Raw genomic sequence first — 14,518 nt, 5'->3', positions numbered from 1 at the left:
GACAGACACAGAAGGATTCTGTACAATTCCCAAGAGCAGCCAGCACACCAGGAAGAGCTGGAATACCAAAAGAGTATTTTATTTCCACATTTCCACAGGACACAGCTAATGGCTCACTATTCCTCCACCCCACCACGATCCAAAGGAGGCTCTGGAGAAAACTCATATACAGCCAACATTTTGCATTGATCTATCAATACTAAACCAAGGTCTTTGTTTAAAGGTGTTTCACTGCTTCTTTAAGTCATCAGTGCAGAAATAAGCTGACTTTGGTCATGACTGAGTTTTCAGTTTAGAAGTGCGGGGAACGGCATGAAATTAATTATGTCTGGTTTTCTATTGCAGTTACATAAATGAGGACCCAAAATCCCACTGAGATATCACTTAACAGTGTTAGCACCTGGGAGGCAGGGCTGATCACTAAGACAATGTCTTTATTATTCGCTGACCAGAGTCACTGCAGTCACTTACAGCAATGATAATCTTTCTTCATTATATCTCCAAGCAGATGCCATCGAGGTGTGGCTGACAATCAGCCCTTCCAGAGTGAGTGATCAGAGGGTTTCCATTGCTCCCACATCCATTGGCTCCTTGTTTATTAAAAACACAGTTGAAATTTTAGTGTTGCTTCTGCTCAGGTGGAAGAAAGCAAACATTTATTTGACTGACACCTGTCATTACAAAAGTTTCTCCTACAACTGAAGCAGCAAATAAATAATACAGTCTGACTGCAGATCAAGTTGCCCAAACAAAGACTTTTTTTTTTGGTTTACAAGTTAGCAGAGCAGGAGGAAAAATGCCCATGTTTTGAAACTTGTTCTAGCAAGACAGTGGAAATCTCCCACATCTAAAGTCTACTCTAAAAACCAGAAAAAAATCATCTCTTGGAAGAAGACAAGTCAAACATAACTCATTCCTTTATTCTTTTTCTCTCTTACCATGCTTTACAGATAATTGTTTCATCTTGTTCTTCTGTTTCCAAGAAAGACCTTTCTAAATCCTCAGGCAATATTCAGAGCAGGCAGATTTTTCTTTGAGTGTTCAAGGCTGATCTGATCAATTTTAAAAAAGAAGAAGGTTACAGTACATTTTAAACCAAATACCCCATAGTATAAAATCTCAGAGGTCATTCTAAAGAAAAATATATTTTGTTAGCAAGTAAATGCAAAGAAATTATAAAAGGATTAGGTACAACCCCCTTTCTCATGTGTCCTCTGGGATTTTCTGCATTGTTCTCTCTGTTTAAAGGGTTTAAAATGCATGGGTAAGGCTGCTGAAGTCCTGGACATGTGAGTTCTGTTCTCTGGATGGAAACATAGTGCCATGGATCACATAAAAGTCTTCCCAGCTGTTTTGTCCCACACACACACTTTTGTCCTTTTTCACTCAGAAAAGCTATGAATTCTCTCCAGTCACAGACTTTCTCCCAGCATGTGATGCACCACAACCTTCTCTGAGGCTGTTGGGGCCCAGCTGCAATATCAACAGTCTTCACCACTGGGACAGGGTTAAGAGTCTCTCTTTGCAACAGCAAATTTCCAGTGAAGTACAACTCATTCCTCAAGGTGAGCGTTCCACGAGGCCTCAGGAATCAGAGCTGGCATAACACGAAATTTGCTTCCCCCTTTACAAACTCTGGCTACATAAACTCATTTTCCATACAGCAGGACACACTTTATTTTCCTGTCCTTCATTCTCTTCTCCCTCTTGTTGATTCCAAAAGGAGACCGCATAGACCAACCATCACGGCCAATTTGATTTCCAATTTTCTGAGTAGCTCAGCAATCACGTTCCCTTTGTCACCTGAATGCAGTATTGAATTTGCAGCCCAGGTGTGAATGACTTCTGGAATTATCTCCCCTGGACAAGACACCAAAGCAATTCAAAAGTAAGTAAACAGAATGCAGAAATACCTCTGAACACGATTATGTCAGGTTTCTAAATCCTAACCGTGTTTCTTCAGTCCCCTTCACTCTCTTCTTCCCTTCTGGTTAATATTTTCCTACCCAGTTCACATGGCCACGACAATCAAATATATTCTGTAAAGTTACTGGGTCTGTATGAGCCTCTAGAGCTTGGCAAGCTGTGTTGTAACACCAAAAAATTTTCTTGACAACCAGTGACCCCAAAAGCTGATGTGATCAAACACATCCCCCCATGAAAGAAAGAATAAGGCTGTAATCAGTTTTACAACTTTAAGGAAAATAAATCCTAATCCTTTGCCATTCTGTGGTATTCCTCTAATTGCTGTTTCCTTACACATTCAAACATCCACAATTTGGTTCCGTTGTTTGAACGTCACTTGGAATCAAATCAGTGTTGCGGATACAACGTCTTTGAACCTTTTAGTCCAGCTGTGAACTTTGGGCTTAATCCTTTAGGGCGCCCCTGTCTAGCAAGCTTTAATGTATATTAAATTTTCTAAAAGGAGAGGGAAAGTGGTCAAAGCGAGATAGTGCAAGGTTCTGTGTTTCATAAATTAATAAGCATCACCAACTGCATTGCTTGACCCTTTAAACTCTGTGAAATTAATATAAGTAGACAACCAAAGTGCACTTGGCCCCCGAAGAGCCTTGGAAGTTCACTTAAGCAATCCAAGTTTCCTTAAAGTTTTATAAGCCAGCTTTTAAAGCAAGTCCTTTGTACTTATTACTGGTGACAGTGAGCATTACAACAGCCAATGAACCTTTGCTGACTTCCGACCCCAATATGGTAGAGCACGGTTATCAAGGGAAATATCAGAATCAAAGCTTGTATATTACATTGAGGTCCTGACTCCTGCAAGAGCCCCCCATAGACTCCTCAGAGTATGTCAGAGAAATAAACAGCTAATATTCTCAGACATCTACTTGTGATGTATGGATATGATTGTTTACTTAAGCACTTTTGGCATAGTAACACCCCCACCACTCCCCAATAAAAACTAAAGCCTCTCACAATGAAAGATGTGGCCCTTGCAAGATGACAAAATTTTAAGATCTTTTATTTAACCTGGATAAACCCTTCTCTTGGTGGTGGTGAGTCAAGCAACACTAAGTGTTCATCTTGAGCGATTAATGGATTTAAATTATTAAGTGGCACTAGGTAGGCACGGTGAGGAATACAAAGTCTTCTCTCAGCCCTCCACAAGGCTGAGACTGCCTTGAACAAAGAGGACGATGTGTATCCACACCTTCAGCGTTCTGGCATTAATCCTGCAGTCACTTGTAATACTTGAGTTAGCATCCTGTAGAAATAAGATATCTCAGCGCTGCCAGCTGATTATATTTTTCATAATGTAAAAGGTTCTTGCTGAATTATTCAGGTGTTTTTCCCACTGCTTAGAAGGGAAAGAAAAAAAAAGAAAAAAGAGCAAGACAAAACCACTAAGGCAGACAAGTATCTGGGAATAAACAGGCTGACAGGCAGTGGTGCCCAGTATTAGTAATTATTATTGGACTATAAAGCCCAATTAATGATGATGTTTGAGATAAACTTTTCAAAAGGGCAAGCAGATATTCAAAAACCAGACAGGTTTTTTTATGCAACGAGAAATCACAAGATTATCTGCTGAAGGACATCAAACTCTATTGCATGTGTCCCCCTCCAGCAGTGAAGTCAGGGAGGGCACATGTTATCTGTTCTCTCCACCTGCTTAGAACATTTGGGTGAAGCTTTTGGGGACATTTAATGACACTGGTTTCCATTTGTTCATCTCATTTTTCTGTCTAGATCTGGACGTGGACAGAGACAATAATATCACGGCATGAAGGAAATAAATATATAAACATAGATACATATTTTATATACACACCATGTACTATCATACATAAGAAATAAAACCCAAATAAAAAGCAGAACTCAAGTACTAGGAAATAATTGACGAAATTTCTTAGCAGAAACACAGATAACAAGAGACAGATGGAAAAAGGAGGTGCTTTCGAGGAATGTGGCTCACAGCTTCCACGGAAAGCGAATGTTACCAGGGACAGGCTGGTGACAGGGTCACAGTCCCTGCCAGGCAGATTCTGCTCTGAGAACAGTGAAGTTCATTTAGCAACTGCCTGATTATTAAATGTAAATTGGACTATAAGTGAACCTTGAAATACTTCGGGTCTATTCTGACACATGTTGCTCCAATTCGGATTTTTTGTGAGTGTAACCAAGCAACGAAATCACATTAATTGATCATTATCAACAGAACAGCTAATTTGAGTGTGTATATATATATATGCCTATGGCATCTACAGTGGTATTAGTGTATGGCTGCATGGGCCAATGCTGCAGAAAATGAAAGTATGTTCAAATGAACCCCATGCACTGATGGACAGTGCCTAAGGGGCGACCCCCAAGCAGCATGAGGAAGCAAATAACAAAATTGCTGACATGAGAGAAAAAAATTTCTACATTCAGGATTCCTTTATTTGGAAACCAGTCACTTGTGCCTGCTGGCTTTTCCTCAGAGCTATCCATCTTCCTGCTTGTAAGTGGATCACCAGCTGGTGCCAGGAGGAGATGTCCACAAGGAATAGAACAGGACATTTTTTAAGGGGTGTTACAAAAGGGGTCTGCATTTCCTTCCAGGAAAGGAAAGCCAACTTTGCAAATCCCAAATCTTCAACACCAACCTCAGAAGGCAGCTCTGGTAAATGCTCATTTAGCACTGGAAAAATAGGATCTGCCTAAGAAAGGCAGACTCTAAGTCCTGACTACCTCTCCTTTTGAGAAAGCTCTGTGTAACAGAGTAGAAGCAAGACAGATGTCTCCCAGAAATGAAAGTTGTTTTCCTTACTTGGAACAGTTCAGTCCTGGACAACCTATAGGAGCTTCAAGATGAGACACTAATTTGTTTTCCACCTTTCCCTGGGAGACTTCCAGGCTTCTTGATGAATGAGCTCTGTCTTCCCAGTTCCCATATCCAGTCAGGCTTGTGACACATCTTTGTTTTTTTTTGTTCCTTGGATCAGAAAAGTTTGCTGAGGCTGGGGGAGTCTCAGAACTGCCATCCAAGTCACTGAGGCCTTCTGCAGACCACTTTTGATTAGCCAGCTGGAAAAGAAAAGCGCCTTTTATCAAATCCCCTGGGGCTAACTCATATTGAAAATAACTTGTTCTTAACACTTTTAGAGGCCGGGCTTCAAATGATGAATGAAGAAGAATATTCTCTGTCACAGGATTTTCTTTGTTTTTTTAAGTCCTTAGAGGGAGTTTGTGATCTTTGAAACTCTGGGACTAAGAGCACTGTCGTTTTCCACTGAACTTGCCACCGCTTCCTTCTGGAGAAGGCTGGCTACATCTTCCAAAATAAAAGAATGTATTTATTTGTTATCCTGAGAACATGGTCAGAGGATTTCCATAAGTAAAGTAATTAATCTGGGGCAAAGATTCTACCTTTTTCTTTCTTTCTTTCTTCAGATAGCACCTAGTACCAAACATTCAATCCTGACTGTCCATGAACATTCCTGCCCTACAAATGGCTTTTATAACAATGGGAAATAGCCAGGGTATGTCTAACTTCACCAGGTGGTTTTCTGTTTTATTTTAAATTTCTGATACACTTGCTCTTTGAAACATCTGAGGGTTTTACTTTTTTAAAGTTTTGGTGTGTTTTTTCTTCTTTCAGTTAAGCAAATTTTCAAGTGCCCTTAGTTATTTCTCAGGACGAACAGAGTCAGGCTCTGAAATGTAATTAAAATTTTTATAGTTTCTAGGCAGATTTTCTTAAATACAAAAAAATTAAAATGGAAACATGAAAAGAGGTTTTGATCAAGTGCTCAAAAATTTTCAGTGGATAAAAAATGCCAGTGTTATTAACAGCTTTGAAGTTCTTGAAATCTTCAGCAGGATCCAGTATAACTTTTATAAAGCAACAAATGCTTTTCTGACAATTTTATCAGTGAAGCTTATAAAAGAAAAACCTAACAGACAATGCGTGAGAAAAATGCTCTAATGAGACTATCAATTAAAACCACAAATACTGTACTTGGCTCAGAAAATTCCATTTCCACAGTGAGTGGATATTAATTTCAAGGATACAACTTAGTAGCTACAAATAGCGTTATATGAATCATAGAATATCCAGAGTTGGAAGGGATCCACAAGGATCATCGAGTTCAACTCCTGGCCCTGCACTGTACAAACAAGTTCTAATGAGGACAAACACTGCTGGTCCAGTCCCACCAAGGCAACCAGACACAGAACTCTACTGATTTCCCTTGAACCACCTCCCTGAAAGGGGAAAGATTTAGATTCCTTCAAACTGAAAGAGTGTGGATTTAGAACGGATATTGGGAATAAATTCTTCCCTGTGAGGGTGGTGAGGCCCTGGCACAGGTTGCCCAGAGAAGCTGTGGCTGCCCCATCCCTGGAAGTGTTCAAGGCCAGGATGGACAGGGCTTGGAGCAACCTGGGATAGTGGAAGGTGTCCCTGCCCATGGCAGGGGGTTGGACTTAGGAGATGATCTTTAGATCACTTCCAACCCAAACCATTCCAGGATTCCTGCCTTGCAGCCAGAGGAAATTATGCGCCAACTTCTCCACCTACCAACGAAGATGATTCCAGCCTCCTGCCTCCAGAAGAGGCAAAAGGAGAAATCCTGCCTAACTATCTGTGACCACATTGGAAAGCAATGGCCATCTTTCACTCTTAACAAAAAAAGTGTTTCTCTTCATGTGGCTGCTTTGGTTTGGGTGTGCATCTCCCTGAGGGAATGTTCTGGGACTTCAGCTTCCCTGTGTGTAGGGTGGAAATGACCTGGGGGTAACCTGGGTGATTCTTTTCCAGCAGGTAAGGGAAGGTTTAAAATGGGAAAAATTGAGATTGGACCTAAACATGTCCCTAAGTGTGGACACCAAAGCAAAAGAGACACACAGGGAAAATCACCGAGGGGCTAAAACTTCAATCACCAGAAGAAGGTCTGGCATTAGCTATAAACTCTGTCACACAACATCTAATTAACCCAATTCTGCCCAGGCAGGCATTCACCCCAGTGCTCCATTTGGCATACAGACACTGCAGCAAATTCAAATACTGAGTTAGCCCCCAAAAGAAACCCCTCCCACACAGACCAAACACATGCTACATCCCCCACAAAGGAAGGATACTTTACCACAGCTCCAGAAATATTCATTTGACAGTTTCTCCTTCCTTGGCTACAGCTCTAGTAATTGATCTGCTCTATTATTTTTTCCATTCTTTCTCTCTCACATTTAAATATGTCCTTCATACTTCTGGAGCTTTTTTTTTTCCCAGCCTGTATCTCCACTGTTACATTATTTTTTATCTCTCTGCTCCATTCTTCAAGTGTGAAAAGGGTGCTCTGTTCTCTAATATTCATTTTTCTTTTTTTATTCTCCAAGTACTTTCTTTCCCATCTGTAACAGCCCCTAATATGCACCTCCATTCGATTTTACTTACCCAGCTTGAAACCCTCTCATTCTAATTACCTTTTCAGTTTTCTTCTATTTCTCCCTTGAGATGTCTCAATTAGTGTACTTTTTCTTACTGGCTGTCACCTCTGAGCTACAAGGTGGGTCTAACTCCAACTTAAACCATGCAGAAAATAAATGAGGAGCTGTTCGTGGCGGCCCTGCTGAAGGTGGTGTTACTTTACAAACTAGTGCACCTTTAATAGATGATAAATGGGCAGAAAAGTGGCCTTGTTAATGCAGCAGCCCTTGATTTGGTTGCCATGCCGTGTCCTTTCATTACTCAAAGATACAGGAAAGGCAACCTATGCTAAGTCCTGGGTGATGTAATTCCATACAAAGGGAGTGAGTAGAGGCTAATTAACATAGTTCTGGTCAAAGCCTGAAATTAACTCTTGTCTTTAAAGACCGAAGCTAAAAATGTCATTTGTCTTGGCCATAATTATGTTTAGAGGTAATTATGGTAGCAGAATAACAGCAGGCAGAACGAGCCTAGGAGTGGGCTTTTCTGCCCTTTCTGTCGCTAGCAGAACTCTGAATTCTATTTCTGTCAAAGAGAACTGGATAAAAATGCAGGTGACATCCACAGTACATTTCTTTGATTAAAATTGCCACCGTCATATTGAAGTTCACACAGAGCTTTCAGAACCTGAGGAGTAAATTCTCCCTCCACTTGTTCCCAGAGAATGGAGAAATGAGCACCCTCCCCACCACCACAGGTACTGTGCAGCAAAGGGGAGATGTGTGGCTGATTAAAGTGCCAGGCTTGGAGCCTAAAACCACATCCCCAGGGAAGTGTTCTGTCGTATATTAAAGTCCCAGGCCCCTTCAAACAACCCAAGATATATCCACAGAGATGCCCTTGTCCTGTATTAGCACAGTGTTACCTCTCAACTGAAGCATTTACTTCCTGGGGTAATTAATTTGTCATGCAGGTCTGCCCATATCATCATTTGTCCAGAGCCAGGATAACTCTCTCAGTGTTCTGCAGAACAGATATGCCCCACACATTTGAACCCACTTATTTAAATTATATTTATGTTAAAATAGATGTTATTGTTATTATTATTGCTGCTATTATTAAAATCCCAATAGCATATGCTGCTGTCACCATTCAGTTGTCCTGAAATCCATCTACCTGCAGTGTCTGCTTCACCACCATCCCCGAAATTTAGGAGCACATCAGCCATCAGTGACTTGGAGGAATTATTTGTGAGGTATATAATGCTAATTTAAAGACTTCAAACTAAACTTCTTTAAACTTGGTATATCCACTTGGATCAAAGCTTGACACTGAAGTGAAACTTCTCCCAAGGGTTTATTACTGAAAGAAAATTCAAATATCTGATAGACCTAGAGCTATATATATATGTATACACTCATATTTCCAGTTACTGCATTTATCTAGGGTGGCAAAAACATTTAGATTTCTACTGCACTGAGCCTGAAGGGGATGCACAAACACTGGGTGTGCATTACTGGATGGGCTGCTGGCAAATGCCAAGGTCTGTAACACAACTGTATGCAGAGCATATCCACTGGGTCCAAATTTGTCTGTTTCTGAAATTATTACACTTTACAGTGTAAAGTCAGTGAATTCACCCAAGGGCCCATAATATCATCTTTGGCACAAGTACAAACTAAGCTATAGCCACGATTTCACAGAGATGACAATACCATATAAAACATGTCATAGCAACTTTTATGAAGTTCTAGAAGAGAAAAGATCACCTGTGCAGACTTTTCTAATGGAACACCTCTGCCATTTTTACCAGTATCCTTCATGCTAGCAGGGAACCAGGGAAAACTTCCCCTGAAGGATCAGCTCTAGGGGTCCCAAATGCATTCCCCCATCTTGCCCCAAAGAGATCTTAGTCAGTCTTTGGAGATCAGCTCCAACAGAGCATCAATTTTTAAGCACCAATTTAAGGACAGGGTACAGGAGTTTTGCTTCAAAAAACTGCCCAAAACCACAGAACCCTTTTGAAAGTCTCACTGTGATATCAAAGGTGAATTTTGAAAGATCTGTATAGCCCTCGAGCTGTGTCTTCAGAACTCCAGAAAACTTGCAGAAAGCAGGACTCCCATCCTCAAAAGTTCATGTTTTTTTCCCAACTATATCAGTTACCCAATAAAATGTGTCCCTTCTCCCTATAGATATCGCCTAACACACCTCTTAGGCCTTCACAGCTCTTGCATTACTAATACTACTTTTACAAGTGGCAAAAGTACTTTTATGGTGACATCTGCCAGTATCACCTGACAAAAACAAGCACCAAAGCCCATCTGGAAAAGCTGCCTCTTCCCATAATATTTCTGTATCCTTCATGAGATTTTCTTGCAAAATTTTTAATGATTTGTTCAAACACACAAAAAAAAAAAAAAAGTTACATGTTACTCTGACATCTGTTACATTCAAACTCTTTGGGTTTCATTCCTGACTAGGTGGACCTCTAGAGATGCAAACTTTGCAATGTTCCCATTTATGGGACCTTCACTGATGTTACAGGTTCTAAGAGCAAAGACACTTCTGTGACACCTGGCTTGTCCTCCCAGTGGAAAGTGCAAAGCACAGAGAGGACAAAACAGAAAACCAGATGACTTACAGACATGAAACAAGGGTTTCAGTAACCCTGAAACTAAACCAGCCTCTGCCTGGCACAGCACAGAACCATCAGAAGGCCATTCCACCAGCAGTGGCACCTAGATCCACAGTTCCCAAATTGTACTACACATATCACTGCATAAAGCCATTGCAAGTTGTCTTGCTGCCACAAAAGGGCTCACTGTCTTTCCATTCACATTATTTGGGCATGACTGAAACCAGCTCCTGACCCTGAGCTCACAGGACCATGATATTCCTCTCCTTAACATCAACGAACTATCTAAAATGGTAAAATAATTTTACAGAAGCCTTCAACTCCTACTGAAAACAAAGATGTGTACTGAAGGGGAAAAGAGAGGGTAGGAGCAGAGAACCCAGTTTGTGCTCAGCATCCAGCAGGATGAACCCACCCATGCTGCTTGGCTTCCAGTCGTTAATTTAAGTGAAGAAACTCTTATCCTCTGTGGAAACCTTAAATCAGCAGGAACTCATTTGTTACAACTGCTTTCCTGTCTGTACTGTATTTTGAGAGCACCCTGGTCTTTGCAGAGCTGCACAAACCAACACAGACAACTCTAAAATGTCTCACATGGCAGCTCCAAATGCTTACAGTTTATGTAAAGCCATGGAGCCAGCATGATAAGATCTAATTACCAAGCAAATTAGTAAAAAAACAGCTGCAAGGTTTGCAGAAATGTCTGGAAGTGCAGAGTAAATGGCCACAATTGATAGAGTTATTGCACAGGCATCCTGAGGGCACAGACTGCAGCACTCGAGTCCTAACCAAAATCACTGTCAACAGTTGTTGTTTTCTCCATTCTGTTAAATGAAAAGAGCATGAAAATGATCCTGCAAACAGCCATTTAATATTCTCATGCACGTGAACTGCAATTATCAGCAGCAGCAACAACAAACTCTGCTGTAATGTGTTCATGGTTAATCAATTCAATTGATCACTGTTTATTAAATAAAAACCTGCTCTCTAAACAGTTCTTCTCTAAATGGTATGTTTTGGGGCTTGGGGGTTTTTTCCTAGCTTTCTCTTTCTTTTTTTTTCTTTTTTTAACCCTCGTCTGGGAGGAATCGGAGACCAATCAAAGGTTTTAATTTAAATCCAAGCTAAGAGAAATGTTAGCAAGCAACATATAGTGCCTTTACAAAAGCATTAGCTTAGAAGAGGTTTGAATCAGCCTAGCCACTCCCTGGAAAAGCTGCACTGGATCTGATTCGTTCCTATTCCAAAGGCTTTCAAGGCATGTTAGCAAAAGCCAGCGTATTTATCTGTGTAGGAGACAGTCATGACCAGGTCAGCTCAGGATATCAGAAGTGGGCTGTTGTTAATGCAGATTAGGGGACACACTTTATTCACATCAGCACTGTAGCATTGATCACCCCTATTCTGCACCTTTACAAAGCAGATCGGAAATCAATGAATCCCAGGCTGGAGAGATGCTGTGGATAACAGAAATCCTCTATAGCCAGTTATCTCCCTACAAGGAATAACGATCCTGCACAGAATTGAATGCTTTAAATGCACGAAGAATATCCACTACATCCCAAGCTCAATGGAGATTGATACCAGGCAGGCTGAGGGTGTGGGTGTACCCAACTCCAGCACTGGAACCCTGCACCCAGAACTTCCACCCACGGTGCTGGAGTCCTCCTTGCCCTTCGGCTGCTCCAAATGGTGCAGAAGGGAGGAGAAGGGGAGTGTTGACACACAAAAATAACCTCGTGGGATTTAATTAAGACTACTGAACCTGTGTCACTTGTAATTTATGGCAGATTTGAACCCCTGCCTCCAGAGGGAGAAAATGAAGGCATTTCCAGTACATTAGCTGACTTCAATAGCAAAGTCAAATCTGACGTCCTGTGACCCTCGAGTGAACGAAGACTAAGGAGTCCCTGTTATCCCAATTATTTCTGACTAGATTTGTGAGATGTTTGCACTACCATGGAATCCAGCAACAACCAGGTACCTGCCCTAATGGGGGAAGTGCAAAGCCTCCTCATGCCACAAAACCCTTGTAAGAGCATTAGAAACCTCCAGCAAAATTGGGTCATTAATGGCATGGTTCCATGGAGAAAAAGGGGTGTGGGGCATATTCCCTCCCCTGCCACCAGACACCTGGCCTCCACAGGAGCTAAGAGAAGGCTTGCAAATAAAGCTGTGCAAATAAACCAGCTTTGCCTTTTATGGCAAAAGTGAAAAAATAAACTCAAAAAAAATGCTTTAGGTCAAGTAAATGTTTTGTTCAGTCTCATATCAGGTGTTTCACCTTTGATCCTTTGGGAGACTGGGGGAAGGGTGAGAATGGGCTTTATTTACTGGTCAAAATGAGGCATATTTTGCAACAGAAAATGTTAACGTTATTGTTAATTTTCTTTTAATTCTTTATTTTTCAACTGGAATTAATTGCTAACTACGCAACCAACTTCCAAATAGGTTCACCTGATCCAAAATCACTGGTCTCTTTAGGGGTAGGAGGAAAAAAAATCACTGAAATCCTTCACTCAGAATAACTTCTACAGAGGTATTTCAGGGAACAGCAAAGCAGAGATGCCTTCTTTTTTGAGTGCCCCAATAAAATAATACTAAAAGGAAAACTTTTCCCCAAGATGAGACAGATGTCTTGCCTGACTGACCAGCCCTGAAACCAATAACAACACCGCCAGCGAGGCTGAAAGCTCCAGCAGCAGCAGCAGCCTCTCTAGTCTGACCTGTTTGAGAGAAAAGGGATTATTAGGGAATAAAATTAAATCCTTTCGTTATAGGTTCCACAGCCAGTGAGTTTAGCACACAGCTGTCTAGTGACTGTGTTAAATCCATCTTTACCCCCAGGCTTGGTAGGCAGCATCAGCTAAATGAATTCCTGACGCTGCTGATAAGAAGCTGACAGCCTTGCTGGGGAGAGGAGGGAGGCAGGTACATCCACTCGGAAAGGTGCCGTGGGGGACCCTGCCCAGACCAGCAGAAATGTCCCCAAACTGTGCCTAAAAAGCCGTCCCTGTTCTGGGTGCTGGCAGGAACACGCCCCTGAAGGGAGGGGGGTTTTCCCCGTAGGAAATTGGCATCTGAAGTTGGGGTAGAAGCAATGCCGCATCAAAGTGCTTCATAATGAGCTACAAATTTTGCTTGTAGTTCAGCAATTTATACGGATTAGCAGCCGCTGACCTTCCCAAGGCCCCCAGACGCCGGCAGGCTCCATCCCTGGTCACAGAGTGACCTCTAGTGTTGCCGAGAGCCGCGCGGATTAGGCAGAGTCCCAGGGCTGTGACCAGATTCCCAGCTGGGCTACGCTGGGATCTTCCCGCTGACCTAACTGGAGCCCTGTTTATTTAAGTCAGTTGACGACACAACTTCCAGAGGCTGTTCCAGCTGTGCTGCACGTGGTACCACAGCAAGATGCTGGAGAAGTACCCAAAAATCTGAAGCTGTCGACCTTAATCATAGAAAAATAGACTGGATTGGGTTGGAAGGTACCTTAAAGATCATCTAATTCCAGACAGGGACATCTTCCACTAGACCAGGGTGCTCAAATCCCCATCCAACCTGGCCTTGAACACTCCTTCCTACATCTTCTGCTTCCCCACTTCTGAGAGCAATCTGCTTCTCTTAGGAGTTGGCACACAGAAGTTCTAATGAATTTTTAAAACCCTGAAGAATGTTAGTGTGGAAAGGTAAAACAGAGAACTGAGCACACAGGTTTGGATCTATTTCCTACAGAGCCCAGGTGTCTGTAAGCAACTAAAGAGACCTGCTGTTCAACAGCAGGGGTTCAGCACCATCCTCCAAAAGCTACTTAATTCTATGTCTTTTTAACTCCAATCTGGAAACCCAGGAGCTCTAGCACACTGCCAGGAGGGGACAGACCCATGGCATCTCTGAAGCCTGGCTTTCCCTTTGAGCCTGGATGAGCACTGAGCACACTCAAATCAAAGCAAGCCTACCCAAGATGTGAAGGTCATTGAATCACTGCAAGGTAACAAATGCTGGGAGTGAACATCATTTGTCAGGCACCTTCTATCAATCATTCCTGAAGGAAGTCTAGCACAGGATCTCCATGTCCACCTCTTAGTGATGTGCAGCAAGACTTCACCTCTCCAGCCCCACAAGGTTCAAATCCCTTCCCTAAAAGCAATAGTCCGGACTAGCAAAAGTTGAACAAGTTATAAGTGAGGGGTCAGTAAATGCCAAAGGCAAATGGGAATGGGAAGAATTAGTATAAAGGTGAGGGTAGAGAGGAACCAAAAGCTCACAGGAGAAGAGGAAAGAACTGGAGATCAGTGGACAGGATGTGGCCAAACTGGCTATTACTGGGATTACAGAACCTTACAACTTCAGTTTTCCTTGTAATGAAAATGAATGCAGGTATTTTGACATGGATGAGGGACAGAGGCAATGCAGATTTTCACTGCTGGAATGAAGTCAGGGTTTACAGATGCTTCTTTGGCATTTCTGATTCCTCTGTGCTTTTAGCTATTCCCTGTCTCTCTTTTACCCAT

At 42.0% G+C, this 14,518-nt stretch overlaps 1 long non-coding RNA gene across 2 annotated transcripts in view; it reads right to left on the bottom strand.

Annotated features, from left to right (window-relative positions):
* Positions 1-943: 943 nt before the first annotated feature.
* LOC108492512 overlaps positions 944-14,518 on the bottom strand; it is a 60,367-nt gene continuing 46,792 nt past the window's right edge. Inside the window, exon 6 of one of the 2 annotated variants that reach the window (XR_001873128.1) lies at positions 944-1,052. This is a non-coding gene — a long non-coding RNA (uncharacterized LOC108492512). Of the gene's footprint in view, positions 1,053-4,435; positions 5,029-14,518 lie in introns of those variants that run through there. The other variant, XR_001873127.1, reaches the window with a different exon arrangement.

The sequence above is a fragment of the Lepidothrix coronata genome, unplaced genomic scaffold (genome assembly GCF_001604755.1).
Source record: "Lepidothrix coronata isolate B3197 unplaced genomic scaffold, Lepidothrix_coronata-1.0 Scaffold11, whole genome shotgun sequence".
Taxonomy (NCBI): domain Eukaryota; kingdom Metazoa; phylum Chordata; class Aves; order Passeriformes; family Pipridae; genus Lepidothrix; species Lepidothrix coronata.
This window is presented reverse-complemented; position numbering and strand designations above follow the sequence as displayed.